Raw genomic sequence first — 17,182 nt, 5'->3', positions numbered from 1 at the left:
ACAGTAGAAGAAGGGGGAATCAGAGCAGTTAGGATCAAATGGCCTTTTTACACAATCCGCAGGTTTTGCTGCATATACAGACTGATTTTACTGTTGTGGGTTTAGTAACACTTTAAAGCTGAGCTCTGAACAAATATTAATGACACAAATTACTGCAACTCTGTAAATATTACATACAACAAGCAGTTAAGTACCTGAATGTGACCTGGTATCACCCTCTTGCAGTCCTTGTACAGCACGGCTCGAAAGTGAGAGGAGGAAGAAGCAGCACAAGGAGCCAATCAGTTCATGTGCTGACAAGAAGCATTCTGATAGGAGAAGAGAAGAGTAGAGTGACAGAGAGACAAGCTCATCACTGTGCTTCTCCTTCACTGCCCAGCCACAGGCCAGGGAGGGTGCAAGATGACCTGGGCTCAGAGGAAGTGGGCTGAATGATTCTATCCATTAGAGATGAGCTCAGGCATCATTAGCTCCTAGTCCAAACCCTCCATTGCCTTACATACCTGTAGCTCTGAGGAAGGGGACTCTTCCCTTGAAATGCGTAAGCCTCACTCCCAGTTTATAGGCATCCTTTGAATATTGCCATTGGATCAGACACTGGATTGCATGTAGGTAGGATTGAATGGCTGTGACCAGGGGCAGACTGACCGTTCGAGCACTTGGGCACTGCCCCAGGGCCTGGGTCAGTAGGGGGCCCCATGCAATGCCCCTAGTACCTTTTTTGTAGGCTTTTTTGGGTGTGCTTTGAGTGTGGGCAAGGACACAGGAGCCCCATGAGTTGTCAGCCCACCCCTGGCTGTGACTGATTATACTTACCATCGTGAGTATGAACCTCATGAAAGCTTTGGATCCCTGCCCCAGCTTTTGTAGCTATGTCCAGTCGGGTGCTGGCTGGGTGAAGAGTCCGTCCTGACTCTACGGTATGGAAAGGCAGAAGAAGTGTCCCAATAGCCACACACTGTGCAAGCCCATCTGTCAGATGATAGCAGCCTCAGTCTAACTCTGCCTGGCCATGCCGCCGACGCGTTTCACCCTGTCCACAGAACGTAGTCACGGAGAACCATGACTGAGCCCCATGGGAGGGACGAAACGCGTTGGTGGGTACGGCCAGAGTGCAGGTGAACTCTTAGGCTGCTATCATCTATCTGACAGAAGGGCTTCCATTGCCATTGGGACACTTCTTCTGCCTTTACATACCATTGTGAGTATACTGGAATTCTTTTTATCCAATAAATTGTTTTTACGGTAATGAGGCTGGTACGCCCTTTCTTTTTTTTTTGTTCCTGTTTGAACCCTTGTATACCTGTGGCTGGGAAATTCCCTGGCTGCAAACGATCGGTCTGATATAGGTAGCTCTCCCAGGTAGGTATGGACCAGGATCCGAACACACCTGAGCTCATCCCTACCGCCCATCAGACTGAGGACATCTAGTGACAGAAAAAAGTACTGCAGGGAAACTCTCCACTTCAAAGCTCATTATTGCAGCAAGTCCTGATTCGGTTCTCTCATCTTTTAATTGGCCATTTGTTGTAATCTTTTTTGGGGGGCTCTAGTTGTGATTTATTTATTTCAGGAACTTATATAGCACCATCAATGAACGCAGCACTTTACATATATATTGTACATTCACATCAGTCCCTAACCCTCAAGGGGCGTACAATCTAAGGTCCCTAACTCACATTCATACATACACATACTAGGGACAATTTAGACAGGAGCCAATTAACCTACCAGCATGTCTTTGGAGTGTGAGAGGAAACCGGAGTACCCGGAGGAAACCCACGCAGGCACAGGGAGAACATGCAAACTCCAGGCAGGTGGTGCCATGGTTGGGATTCAAACCAGCGACCCCGAGTACTGCCAGGTGGAAGTGCTAACCATTTAGCCACTGTGCTGCCCATTGATTTAACAAAGGCCACCTCCTTCCTTCCTTAGCACCACATCTTCTAAGGACGACACTTGCGTATTCCCCGTCATGCTCTGCAGCACTTGATGAGAACAAACACTGTGTTGTCTCTATAGAAGAGTGAATGCCGGAGAATCATAGCAGACAAAGGTCACATCTGACGCTGGGATCGGCGGACGTTCAAACCTGGCAAAGGAGATCAACAATCAATTTTTTTTTTCTCTGTTCCATATGGAACCTTTATAACATTTCACAACGTTCTGTACCTGCGCTCAAGTATGTATTCTCTATCTGCGCTCAAGTCTGTATTCTCTATGTGCGCTCAAGTCTGTATTCTCTATGTGCGCTCAAGTATGTTTTCTCTATCTGCGCTCAAGTCTGTATTCTCTACCTGCGCTCAAGTATGTATTCTCTACCTGCGCTCAAGTCTGTATTCTCTACCTGCGCTCAAGTGTGTATTCTCTATCTGCGCTCAAGTATGTTTTCTCTATCTGCGCTCAAGTCTGTATTCTCTACCTGCGCTCAAGTCTGTATTCTCTACCTGCGCTCAAGTCTGTATTCTCTACCTGCGCTCAAGTATGTATTCTCTATCTGCGCTCAAGTATGTTTTCTCTATCTGCGCTCAAGTCTGTATTCTCTACCTGCGCTCAAGTCTGTATTCTCTATCTGCGCTCAAGTCTGTATTCTCTACCTGCGCTCAAGTATGTATTCTCTACCTGCGCTCAAGTATGTATTCTCTATCTGCGCTCAAGTATGTATTCTCTACCTGCGCTCAAGTATGTATTCTCTATCTGCGCTCAAGTATGTTTTCTCTATCTGCGCTCAAGTATGTATTCTCTATCTGCGCTCAAGTATGTATTCTCTATCTGCGCTCAAGTCTGTATTCTCTATCTGCGCTCAAGTCTGTATTCTCTATGTGCGCTCAAGTCTGTATTCTCTATGTGCGCTCAAGTCTGTATTATCTATCTGCGCTCAAGTCTGTATTCTCTATCTGCGCTCAAGTATGTTTTCTCTATCTGCGCTCAAGTATGTTTTCTCTATCTGCGCTCAAGTATGTTTTCTCTATCTGCGCTCAAGTCTCTATTCTCTATCTGCGCTCAAGTCTGTATTCTCTATGTGCGCTCAAGTATGTTTTCTCTATCTGCGCTCAAGTCTGTATTCTCTACCTGCGCTCAAGTCTGTATTCTCTACCTGCGCTCAAGTCTGTATTCTCTACGTGCGCTCAAGTATGTTTTCTCTATCTGCGCTCAAGTATGTTTTCTCTATCTGCGCTCAAGTCTGTATTCTCTATCTGCGCTCAAGTCTGTATTCTCTATGTGCGCTCAAGTATGTTTTCTCTATCTGCGCTCAAGTCTGTATTCTCTACCTGCGCTCAAGTATGTATTCTCTATCTGCGCTCAAGTATATATTCTCTATCTGCGCTCAAGTATGTATTCTCTATCTGCTCTCAAGTATGTATTCTCTATCTGCGGTCAAGTCTGTATTCTCTATCTGCGCTCAAGTATGTATTCTCTATCTGCGCTCAAGTCTGTATTCTCTATCTGCGCTCAAGTCTGTATTCTCTATCTGCGCTCAAGTCTGTATTCTCTATCTGCGCTCAAGTATGTATTCTCTATCTGCGCTCAAGTCTGTATTCTCTGTCTGCGTTCAAGTCTGTATTCTCTGTCTGCGCTCAAGTATGTGTTCTCTATCTGCGCTCAAGTATGTGTTCTCTATCTGCGCTCAAGTATGTGTTCTCTACCTGCGCTCAAGTATGTTTTATTTCATGGCGGAGCTAAAAGCTCTCCCAGCTGGCCCTCATGTTATGTCATCTCAAACCTTCACTAACCGGTATGTAAATCCTAAGTCCTCCTACACACAGGACGTTTTTACAGCGGCTGTTTTTGGCTTTTGACTTTTTTTTCTACAACCAGTAACCCCCCCAGCATGTTCTCCTATGTGTCAATGTACACATTGGCTGTAATCAACGTTTTTTCGCTGTAAAAAACGAGTGGGTTTCTAGAGGTGTTTTTTAGCTGTAAAAACGCTCTAACGCTGAAAAACGCGGTAAAATGCTGTAAACCGGTGTTTTTGGACCAAAATAATAACCCACTAAAAACGCAAATGCGGAAAAACATTAGACTTGAGGTCTAACTATGGGTGTCACATGAAACATGGACTTGGCCTTTAAATCGGAGGTTGGAAACTCATCGATCGTGGGCAGGTGAATAGTAGATTGCAGCCCTTCCTTGCTTACCCCTGAAACCTGGACAGGAGGGACGGCGCCATTTACTGGAACCAAGCCCCTGTATTTTCCTCCTGCAACAGCTGAAAATCGGCTTTTTCTCCTCTCCCTCCCATTGGTTTTCAACTGAAGATGGAAAATACAGGGGCTTGGTTCCAGTAAATGCTGCCCCTCCTGTCCAGGTTCTTCCTGTGTGCTCTCCTGTTACCCCCCCATTCCCCCACAGCGCCACCGGCTTCCCTTCCACCCCTCTCCTCTCCCACTGGCTGCTGCAGGGACTCTATTCAGGATGGAGAGTGGGAGAAGGGGCAGGTAAGTATGTCATTTACCGTCCCCTTCTGTTCCTGAATGAACACAGTGAGTCATCGAACACAATATGAATCACTCACTGTGTTCATTCATAGCGGAAGCATGGTAAACTGTTTACTATGCTTCAGTTTGTGAATGAACAGAGTGCTCTTTCTGTTCATTCATTCTATGTAGCTGGGGCTGCAGAGACAGAGATTGAGGACTGTGTCTTCAGTCTCCTTTCTCAGTCTCAAAAGTGAAACATCAGGGCTTGGTTTAGACCCCTTATGTTTCACCAAAGCCCCCCAACAGGGCTGCTAAAAAAAACCTGTAAAAAATAAAATTGAAAAAATAATACAAAATAAAATAAAAAACTACTGACACTGTTCACTACCCTATTGACACCATCCTCTGCTTTATTAGATTACTCAGAGCATCGCTCCAAGCACTGATGGTTCTACTTTGGTGATCCACTGAATACGGGTGCCAGCATTTGTAGGCTCATCCATCCTCTGCCCTACTGATACCATCCACTGCCCTACTGACACCAAACCTCTGCCCTACTGACACTGCCCACACACTGTCCACTGCCCTACTGACACTGCCCACACACCGTCCACTGCCCTACTGACACTGCCCACACACCGTCCACTGCCCTACTGACACTGCCCACACACCGTCCACTGCCCTACTGACACTGCCCACACACCGTCCACTACCCTACTGACACCGTCCACACACCGTCCACTGCCCTACTGACACTGCCCACACACCGTCCACTGCCCTACTGACACCGTCCACACACCGTCCACTGCCCACACACCGTCCACTGCCCTACTGACACCGTCCACACACCGTCCACTGCCCACACACCGTCCACTGCCCTACTGACACCGTCCACACACCATCCACTGCCCACACACCGTCCATTGCCCTACTGACACTGCCCACACACCGCCCACTGCCCTACTGACACTGCCCACACACCGTCCACTGCCCTACTGACACTGCCCACACATCGCCCACTGCCCTACTGACACTGCCCACACACCGTCCACTGCCCTACTGACACTGCCCACACATCGCCCACTGCCCTACTGACACTGCCCACACACCATCCACTGCCCTACTGACACCTACTGTTTAGTTAGGCCTTGCTAGTTAACTTCTTAAAAAAAAGAAAAAAAGGCGCCGAACCCTGGCGATTTTTGATCTCTTGTTGTTCAGGTAGATCTCCACCTCTCCAAGTTTGCCTACCTCTACTTTACATGAACAGAAACACAACAAAGCTGCATAGAGAGAGGAAAACAAATACATATCACTGGATCTATAATTCACCAATGACATGTTACTACCTAGCCTTGCCGTGTAGGAGAATAGGACACCCGGGAAAACCTCTTAGATCAGACAATGAATCTGTTCTCTGATGATTTTATGTATAGCTTTCACCGGGTGGGTGTAGCTGCCTCCATTAAACATGTGCTCTCCTGTCATCATCATCCGTGGTGCTACCTCCACGTGGTGCCTTCTCCACCCTGACTTATTACTATTATTATACTAATGTGACTATTAAAGCAGCAGGCGCCCTGTTACACCCACGGGTCATTTAACTGCATCTTTCAATGGCTTTTATGGAGACTGTTCTCTCTGTACTACTTAATGTGAGGGATTAAACTGTAAGGGGAAAAAAACCATACCTTTGTGCCGCTGTGCACCTTTACCCTTTCATTGCCTCGCGTTCCACTTCTGCACGTGTCTGTATTGAGTCACTGTTGCTTCTATGATTTTTAATGCTCACCTCCACAATGGAGCTCTCCCCTGCTGTAATGTCTCACCTCAACTAGGAGTGGGGGGCTGGAGCTTTAGACCCCCATTCACACCTGATTTAACATCAAGATTCCCATTATATTCATTGGTGCCCATTCACACCTCAGCGTTTCTGTGTTGTTTGAAGGTCAAAGAAAGCGATCTTGAGGCACTGGCATGCATTTTTGGCCTTCATAGCCTTTAAGAGGAGAGCCTGAAAACACATAGAGGGGTTTATTTACTAAAGCTGGAGAGTCCAAAATCAGACTTCCTTCTGCATAGAAACCAATCAGCTTCCAGGTTTCATTGCCAAAGCTTCATTGAACAAGCTGAGGTTAGAAGCTGATTGGTTTCTATGCAGAAGGAAGTCTGATTTTGGACTCTCCAGCTTTAGTAAATAAACCCCATAATGTCTTGCCTCTTCTAGTACTTAGCTTTCTGTTGCCTAAAACGAAAGAAGTCAAGAATGAAAACGACAAAAAAAGTGTACAAACACTTCAAAATGACTTGGAAATGCTCATGCTCAAGTGTGAATGGGGGCTTCAGGCCACGTTCACACCTATGTGCATGGTGGAATGAGTTGTGGCCCATCCATTTTGTATGAGTTCTCAAGACACATCCAAGCACCAGAAAGAACATGAGCCCTTTTCCCACACGCAGATGTTTATGGGTGCGTGAACTGGTGTGTGTTGAGGGTTAGAACAACTGCTTGCTGCATGGATAAGTGTTGGGAACCCAATGAAAATGAATGGATACCCCCCATATACACACACACAATGTTTGCAGACATCTGACCATCACACTATGGCCACATATAGAATATGTAGACATCCTTCAAATTGTTCCGTTTAGGCATTTCCAGTGATGGATACTCAATGCTTCATACAAAGACACTCTAGACAATTGTGTCCATCCAACCTTGTGGTAACAATTTGGTGAAGGCCCTTTTCCATTTCAGCATGACTGTACCCCTGTGCACAAAGTGAGCTCCATAAAGACATAGTTTCATTAGTTTGGTGTGGAGGAACTGGAGAATCTGGTACAGAGCTCTGACCTCAACCCTACTGAACACCTTTGGGATGAGTTGGAACCATTATGAGCCAGGTCTTCTCATCCAACATCAGTAGCTGAACCCACAAATGCTATTTTGGCTAAATGGGCCCAAAGTCTCGTGGAAAGCCTTCCCAGAAAAAAGGAGGCTGGTAAAGACACAAGTCAACACTTCAAACTCTGTGTTCCTCAAACCATTCTTGAATTCATCAGACCAGGCCACCTTCTTCTACTGCTCTGTGGTTCAGTTCTGATGCTCACATGCCCATTGTAGCGATTTTGAATGTGGGCACAGTTCAGCATGGACACCCATACACAACAAGCTGTGATGTACTGTGTGTTCTGACACCTTTCTATCAGAACCAGCATCAACCTTTTCAGCCATCTGAGCAGCAGCTCTTCTATTGGATTGGACTACAAGGACCAGACTTCACTCCCCACTTGTGTCAATGAGCCTTGGATGCCCATGACCCTATCGCTAGTTTTCCTTCCTTGGACCACCTTTGGTTGGTCCTGACCACTGCAGATCGGGAACATCCCACAAGAGCTGCAGTTTTGGAGTTGCTCTGACCCAGTCGTCTTGCCATTAATTTGGCCCTTGTCAAAGTTGCTCAAACTTTTACGTTTACCCATTTGTTCTGCTTTCAACACCAACTTCAGGGGCAACATGTTCACTTGCTGCCTAATATATCCCACCCACTTTGGAGCTGCCACTGTGACAAAATAATCAATGTTATTCACTTTACCTGTCAGTGGTCATAATCGTCAGATCGATGTATAACTACTTGCTCTCTGGAAGGTTTTACCCCCTTCTTGACCAGGCCATTTTTTGCTATTCAACACTGTGCTACTTTAACCGGCAATTGTACCCAAATGAAATTTATATAATTTTTTCACACAAATGGAGATTTCCTTTGCTGGTATTTGATCACCACTGTTTTTTTTTATTATTCATAAACAGCTTGCCTATGGTTGTGATCTGTGATTGGCTACAGCTAATCATATGGTACAGGTAGCCAGGTACCATGTGATTACTGTGGGTCAATCACAGATCACAACAGTAAGCAAACTGTTCATGAATGAAAAGCCATTCATGACAGGTTGTTTACACTGTTAGCATGTGATCTCAATGACCAATCATAGCAATCACAATACCTGGTTACCGGTAACAGTGATCCACTGGGGTTTATTTACTAAACTTGGTTGACTCAGAATCTTGTCCACTTCTGTATAAAAACCAATCAGCTTCCAGGTTTTATTGCTGAAGCTTAACTGAACATGCTAAGGTTAGAAGCTGATTGGCTACCATGCACAGGTGCCCAAGATTCTGAGTCAACCAGGTTTAGTAAATAAATCCCACTGTGTCTGGTAGACACAGAGGTCACCGGTTGGGTATGCTGCACGCTCCTATACCGGAGCAGGCACAATCAGCTATGCATAAGTGACTGAGCCTGCATGTGCCAACCTGCTGCAGTAAATGCACTGTAGTAGAGCAGCAAGTGGATAATCCTCTGTAGCCACAAAGCCATAAATCCACTTTGCGTTTACCAAATGCCTTTGCAAACTCAGATATTACCTTGTAAAAAGCTGCAGTGACATCATCACTATGCTGTACATAGCCTACACAGACAGCAGAGCTGTGGAAGGGACTCAGCAGGCCCCACCCACTACAGGCTACCTCTGGAAAACTACAGGAGGGGGCGGAGACAAGACCAGTCACCCTGCACAAGAAGAGCGGCAGTGAGCGTTTTTTAATAACAATACCCATATGAATTTTTTTTGCATTTTTTGGAGACAGATAAAACTTTATTTTGGTGGTATTTATTCACCGCTGGGATTTTGATTTTATTTGCTATATAAATGAAAAAGTCCAAAAATTTTCAAAAAAAGTGTTTTTCTTATAAAATTTTGCAAATAAATAATCTTTCTTCATAAATCTTGTCCAAAATGTATTCAATTATCTTCTTAGTAAAAAAAAAATATAAATTCGTTTATAACCAAAAATGATAATTTTTCAAAAACTTTTTTTACATTTTTATATTTTTTTTATATTATTATTTATGTTTTTTTTTAAACATACTGTCACCCTAGCAGTACAGTGTCACCATAGTGACACTGTACTACTTGTGGGGAGTGATGACATTTTTTTTTTATTTTACACGAATTGCTTTTACAGCCTTTATGGGTGTAAAAACAATAATTTCTCCTCTCTGGCTGCATTCTTGCAGCCATTGAGAAACACTGTGTGAGCTGTGATTGGTCACAGCTTGTCACATGGTACAAGGCTGTCGTGAATAGTCTTGTACCATGTGACCTCTGTGCTCATTCACAGATTTCACAAGTAGTAAGCAATGATGTCAGAAGTGACATCTTGCTTACACCTATTCATGTGACCACTGATTGGCCAATCAGGAATCACATGACCAGGACCTCACACAGAGGTCCTGTACAGCGATCAGTTTTCCGCTGTGTCCTCCTGGATCGCGGTGCCGCGCGCTCCCAGGGAGCGCGCACAGTCCAAAATGGCGGGCACTGTTTATGAATGGCAACCTGTCCCTGGACTGCCATCGTCCGGCCGTTTACATACAACGGCCGGACGGGAAGTGGTTAAAGTTCACCTTTTAGGAAAAAAAATAATAAATGCGCATTTTTTTGCAGGTAATAAAAAATGTGCATTTATTATTTTTGTCTGCAGGAGCCTGGAAACATTGCACCAGTGATCAGTAGATCGCTGATGCTATGCAGGTCTCCTGCAGACCTGTCAGAATATCTGCTTGCTGTACGGGATGTAAATGAGTGATGCGGCCGTGTGGGTGGAGCCCCGCACGACCATGTTTTTTAAAAAAAAAATTGACAGCTAGCACAGTGGGAGAAGATCGGGGGGGGGGGTATTCTGAATGTAACATGTTACGAAAGGTGAATGTATCCTTTAATTAATCATACAGCCTGACAAGACAAGAACACACTGCTTTAAAAAACACAAGCACATGTATTTTAAACTCTTGACGATTTTATTTTTAAAACGTCCGGCTTTATTTATAATTTGATTTTGTTTCAAATTAGCGACGTCATGGCGTGGGCGCTGAGATTTCAGAAAACAGCTCGGCTATGAATAAACTGCCATTTGCAAAATATAAACAAAAAAGTTTAAAAGGTTAGTTTTTTTTTATTATTTTTCAGTAGGTAGAAGGGAAGAAAGATGTAAACAAAGTGATTTAGATGCACCTGTAAACCGGAGAGAATTGAGGTCAATGAGGCCGGTTCATGAGTGGGAGAGGAACAGAACGAGCTGAGCCAGATTGGAAAGGCTGCAGATGCTGGGCGCAATCTATAGGATGGGGCTATGTTTAGAGATGTTGACGTCCCACCAATATCCCTCCGTGTGGAGTTTCCGCCTCTGTTCTGGGAGCCATCAAGCATTGAGTGCTGGGTATAATAATGCACGGTGACTAATACAGAGAGCGAGACTCAGGCCCATCCTGGATCTAATCCAGAACTGCAGATTAGTTATCCAACCGCACAGCCCAAACAGAACCACCGAGGTCGTCTCACAGCAGGAGAATGATATGGGTCAGCGCCCATCCTCTAATCATACCGCACCTTCCAAAAACTTTCCTCCTCAAACATGTAAATTATAGAGGATTTAATGCAATTGGTGACGTCTTCCAGGCAGGCCAAGCCGATCTAATAAGTGGTGCCGCCGGAAATTCATTAAAAAACTCAACAGATTACAGGAGCTTCAGATAACTGATAGTGCTGTTGTAGTGGAGCTGTTCAGTCATTTAAAGTGAACCTGTCATGAAGCCACATAAAGTGGTTGTAAACCCTACATATACTAACCGTTCCGTATCTGCCATCCCTCTCTGCCAATCCCTCCACTGGTCTCCATTCAGTGTCCTCCATCCCTCTCTGCCAATCCCTCCACTGGCCCCCATTCAGTGTCCTCCACCCCTCTCTGCCAATCCCTCCACTGGCCTCCACCCCTCTCTGCCAATCCCTCCACTGGCCTCCATTCAGTGTCCTCCATCCCTCTCTGCCAATCCCTCCACTGGTCTCCATTCAGTGTCCTCCATCCCTCTCTGCCAATCCCTCCACTGGCCCCCATTCAGTGTCCTCCACCCCTCTCTGCCAATCCCTCCACTGGCCTCCACCCCTCTCTGCCAATCCCTCCACTGGCCTCCATTCAGTGTCCTCCATCCCTCTCTGCCAATCCCTCCACTGGTCTCCATTCAGTGTCCTCCATCCCTCTCTGCCAATCCCTCCACTGGCCCCCATTCAGTGTCCTCCATCCCTCTCTGCCAATCCCTCCACTGGCTCCCATTCAGTGTCCTCCACCCCTCTCTGCCAATCCCTCCACTGGCCTCCACCCCTCTCTGCCAATCCCTCCACTGGCCTCCATTCAGTGTCCTCCATCCCTCTCTGCCAATCCCTCCACTGGTCTCCATTCAGTGTCCTCCATCCCTCTCTGCCAATCCCTCCACTGGTCTCCATTCAGTGTCCTCCATCCCTCTCTGCCAATCCCTTCACTGGTCTCCATTCAGTGTCCTCCATCCCTCTCTGCCAATCCCTCCACTGGCGCCCATTCAGTGTCCTCCATCCCTCTCTGCCAATCCCTCCACTGGCCCCCATTCAGTGTCCTCCATCCCTCTCTGCCAATCCCTCCACTGGCGCCCATTCAGTGTCCTCCATCCCTCCCTGCCAATCCCTCCACTGGTCTCCATTCAGTGTCCTCCATCCCTCTCTGCCAATCCCTCCACTGGCCTCCACTCAGTGTCCTCCACCCCTCTCTGCCAATCCCTCCACTGGTCTCCACTCAGTGTCCTCCATCCCTCTCTGCCAATCCCTCCACTGGCCTCCATGCCTCTCTGCCAATCCCTCCACTGGCCCCCATCCCTCTCTGCCAATCCCTCCACTGGCCCCCATTCAGTGTCCTCCATCCTTCTCTGCCAATCCCTTCACTGGCCCCCATTCAGTGTCCTCCATCCCTCTCTGCCAATCCCTTCACTGGCCTCCATTCAGTGTCCTCCATCCCTCTCTGCCAATCCCTCCACTGGCCCCCATTCAGTGTCCTCCATCCCTCTCTGCCAATCCCTCCACTGGCCTCCATTCAGTGTCCTCCATCTCTCTCTGCCAATCCCTCCACTGGTCTCCATTCAGTGTCCTCCATCCCTCTCTGCCAATCCCTCCACTGGCCCCCATTCAGTGTCCTCCACCCCTCTCTGCCAATCCCTCCACCCCTCTCTGCCAATCCCTCCACTGGCCTCCATTCAGTGTCCTCCATCCCTCTCTGCCAATCCCTCCACTGGTCTCCATTCAGTGTCCTCCATCCCTCTCTGCCAATCCCTCCACTGGCCCCCATTCAGTGTCCTCCACCCCTCTCTGCCAATCCCTCCACTGGCCTCCACCCCTCTCTGCCAATCCCTCCACTGGCCTCCATTCAGTGTCCTCCATCCCTCTCTGCCAATCCCTCCACTGGTCTCCATTCAGTGTCCTCCATCCCTCTCTGCCAATCCCTCCACTGGCCCCCATTCAGTGTCCTCCATCCCTCTCTGCCAATCCCTCCACTGGCTCCCATTCAGTGTCCTCCACCCCTCTCTGCCAATCCCTCCACTGGCCTCCACCCCTCTCTGCCAATCCCTCCACTGGCCTCCATTCAGTGTCCTCCATCCCTCTCTGCCAATCCCTCCACTGGTCTCCATTCAGTGTCCTCCATCCCTCTCTGCCAATCCCTCCACTGGTCTCCATTCAGTGTCCTCCATCCCTCTCTGCCAATCCCTTCACTGGTCTCCATTCAGTGTCCTCCATCCCTCTCTGCCAATCCCTCCACTGGCGCCCATTCAGTGTCCTCCATCCCTCTCTGCCAATCCCTCCACTGGCCCCCATTCAGTGTCCTCCATCCCTCTCTGCCAATCCCTCCACTGGCGCCCATTCAGTGTCCTCCATCCCTCCCTGCCAATCCCTCCACTGGTCTCCATTCAGTGTCCTCCATCCCTCTCTGCCAATCCCTCCACTGGCCTCCACTCAGTGTCCTCCACCCCTCTCTGCCAATCCCTCCACTGGTCTCCACTCAGTGTCCTCCATCCCTCTCTGCCAATCCCTCCACTGGCCTCCATGCCTCTCTGCCAATCCCTCCACTGGCCCCCATCCCTCTCTGCCAATCCCTTCACTGGCCCCCATTCAGTGTCCTCCATCCCTCTCTGCCAATCCCTTCACTGGCCTCCATTCAGTGTCCTCCATCCCTCTCTGCCAATCCCTCCACTGGCCCCCATTCAGTGTCCTCCATCCCTCTCTGCCAATCCCTCCACTGGCCTCCATTCAGTGTCCTCCATCTCTCTCTGCCAATCCCTCCACTGGTCTCCATTCAGTGTCCTCCATCCCTCTCTGCCAATCCCTCCACTGGCCCCCATTCAGTGTCCTCCACCCCTCTCTGCCAATCCCTCCACTGGCCTCCACCCCTCTCTGCCAATCCCTCCACTGGCCTCCATTCAGTGTCCTCCATCCCTCTCTGCCAATCCCTCCACTGGTCTCCATTCAGTGTCCTCCATCCCTCTCTGCCAATCCCTCCACTGGCCCCCATTCAGTGTCCTCCACCCCTCTCTGCCAATCCCTCCACTGGCCTCCACCCCTCTCTGCCAATCCCTCCACTGGCCTCCATTCAGTGTCCTCCATCCCTCTCTGCCAATCCCTCCACTGGTCTCCATTCAGTGTCCTCCATCCCTCTCTGCCAATCCCTCCACTGGCCCCCATTCAGTGTCCTCCATCCCTCTCTGCCAATCCCTCCACTGGCTCCCATTCAGTGTCCTCCACCCCTCTCTGCCAATCCCTCCACTGGCCTCCACCCCTCTCTGCCAATCCCTCCACTGGCCTCCATTCAGTGTCCTCCATCCCTCTCTGCCAATCCCTCCACTGGTCTCCATTCAGTGTCCTCCATCCCTCTCTGCCAATCCCTCCACTGGTCTCCATTCAGTGTCCTCCATCCCTCTCTGCCAATCCCTTCACTGGTCTCCATTCAGTGTCCTCCATCCCTCTCTGCCAATCCCTCCACTGGCGCCCATTCAGTGTCCTCCATCCCTCTCTGCCAATCCCTCCACTGGCCCCCATTCAGTGTCCTCCATCCCTCTCTGCCAATCCCTCCACTGGCGCCCATTCAGTGTCCTCCATCCCTCCCTGCCAATCCCTCCACTGGTCTCCATTCAGTGTCCTCCATCCCTCTCTGCCAATCCCTCCACTGGCCTCCACTCAGTGTCCTCCACCCCTCTCTGCCAATCCCTCCACTGGTCTCCACTCAGTGTCCTCCATCCCTCTCTGCCAATCCCTCCACTGGCCTCCATGCCTCTCTGCCAATCCCTCCACTGGCCCCCATCCCTCTCTGCCAATCCCTTCACTGGCCCCCATTCAGTGTCCTCCATCCCTCTCTGCCAATCCCTTCACTGGCCTCCATTCAGTGTCCTCCATCCCTCTCTGCCAATCCCTCCACTGGCCCCCATTCAGTGTCCTCCATCCCTCTCTGCCAATCCCTCCACTGGCCTCCATTCAGTGTCCTCCATCTCTCTCTGCCAATCCCTCCACTGGTCTCCATTCAGTGTCCTCCATCCCTCTCTGCCAATCCCTCCACTGGCCCCCATTCAGTGTCCTCCACCCCTCTCTGCCAATCCCTCCACTGGCCTCCACCCCTCTCTGCCAATCCCTCCACTGGCCTCCATTCAGTGTCCTCCATCCCTCTCTGCCAATCCCTCCACTGGTCTCCATTCAGTGTCCTCCATCCCTCTCTGCCAATCCCTCCACTGGCCCCCATTCAGTGTCCTCCACCCCTCTCTGCCAATCCCTCCACTGGCCTCCACCCCTCTCTGCCAATCCCTCCACTGGCCTCCATTCAGTGTCCTCCATCCCTCTCTGCCAATCCCTCCACTGGTCTCCATTCAGTGTCCTCCATCCCTCTCTGCCAATCCCTCCACTGGCCCCCATTCAGTGTCCTCCATCCCTCTCTGCCAATCCCTCCACTGGCTCCCATTCAGTGTCCTCCACCCCTCTCTGCCAATCCCTCCACTGGCCTCCACCCCTCTCTGCCAATCCCTCCACTGGCCTCCATTCAGTGTCCTCCATCCCTCTCTGCCAATCCCTCCACTGGTCTCCATTCAGTGTCCTCCATCCCTCTCTGCCAATCCCTCCACTGGTCTCCATTCAGTGTCCTCCATCCCTCTCTGCCAATCCCTTCACTGGTCTCCATTCAGTGTCCTCCATCCCTCTCTGCCAATCCCTCCACTGGCGCCCATTCAGTGTCCTCCATCCCTCTCTGCCAATCCCTCCACTGGCCCCCATTCAGTGTCCTCCATCCCTCTCTGCCAATCCCTCCACTGGCGCCCATTCAGTGTCCTCCATCCCTCCCTGCCAATCCCTCCACTGGTCTCCATTCAGTGTCCTCCATCCCTCTCTGCCAATCCCTCCACTGGCCTCCACTCAGTGTCCTCCACCCCTCTCTGCCAATCCCTCCACTGGTCTCCACTCAGTGTCCTCCATCCCTCTCTGCCAATCCCTCCACTGGCCTCCATGCCTCTCTGCCAATCCCTCCACTGGCCCCCATCCCTCTCTGCCAATCCCTCCACTGGCCCCCATTCAGTGTCCTCCATCCCTCTCTGCCAATCCCTTCACTGGCCCCCATTCAGTGTCCTCCATCCCTCTCTGCCAATCCCTTCACTGGCCTCCATTCAGTGTCCTCCATCCCTCTCTGCCAATCCCTCCACTGGCCCCCATTCAGTGTCCTCCATCCCTCTCTGCCAATCCCTCCACTGGCCTCCATTCAGTGTCCTCCATCTCTCTCTGCCAATCCCTCCACTGGCCCCCATTCAGTGTCCTCCATCCCTCTCTGCCAATCCCTCCACTGGCCTCCATTCAGTGTCCTCCATCCCTCTCTGCCAATCCCTCCACTGGCCTCCATTCAGTGTCCTCCATCCCTCTCTGCCAATCCCTCCACTGGCCTCCATTCAGTGTCCTCCATCCCTCTCTGCCAATCCCTCCACTGGCCTCCATTCAGTGTCCTCCATCCCTCTCTGCCAATCCCTCCACTGGCCTCCATTCAGTGTCCTCCATCACTCTCTGCCAATCCCTCCACTGGCCTCCATTCAGTGTCCTCCATCACTCTCTGCCAATCCCTCCACTGGCCTCCATTCAGTGTCCTCCATCCCTCTCTGCCAATCCCTCCACTGGCCTCCATTCAGTGTCCTCCATCCCTCTCTGCCAATCCCTCCACTGGCCTCCATTCAATGTCCTCCATCACTCTCTGCCAATCCCTCCACTGGCCTCCATTCAGTGTCCTCCATCACTCTCTGCCAATCCCTCCACTGGCCTCCACTCAGTGTCCTCCACCCCTCTCTGCCATTCCCTCCACTGGCTTCCCATTGCCCAACGGATAAAATTCAAAACATTAACAATAACATATAAAACCATTTATAACTCCGCCCCAAATTACATCACCAATCTTGTCTCTAAATATCACCCAAACCGTCCTCTCCGCTCCTCGCACAACCTCCTACTCTGTAGCTCCCTTGTCTCCTCCTCCCATGCTCGTCCCCAGGACTTCTCCAGAGCTTCCACATCCTCTGGAACTCTCTACACCAAATTTATCAGACTATCGCCTACTCTGCTCACTTTTAGGCAATCTCTGAAAAACGATCTCTTCAGGGAAGCCTATCCTGCCCTCAGCTAATACTGGAATCTTCTTTTCCTTCTACCAGTCCATCCCCCACAGTTATTACCTTTTGTACCACTAGCCCCTCCTTCCTAGATTGTAAGCTCCCAGGATCAGGGCCCTCCTATCCCTCTTGTATTGAACTGTATTGTTGCTGTATTGTCTCCCGTTATATTGTAAAGCGCTGAGCAAACTGTTGGTGCTACATAAAGTGGGAGGAACA

Source organism: Staurois parvus, unplaced genomic scaffold, assembly GCF_062004578.1.
Source record: "Staurois parvus isolate SC_StPar_1 unplaced genomic scaffold, SC_StPar_1.0 ptg000931l, whole genome shotgun sequence".
Classification (NCBI taxonomy): Eukaryota; Metazoa; Chordata; class Amphibia; order Anura; family Ranidae; genus Staurois; species Staurois parvus.
This window is presented reverse-complemented; position numbering follows the sequence as displayed.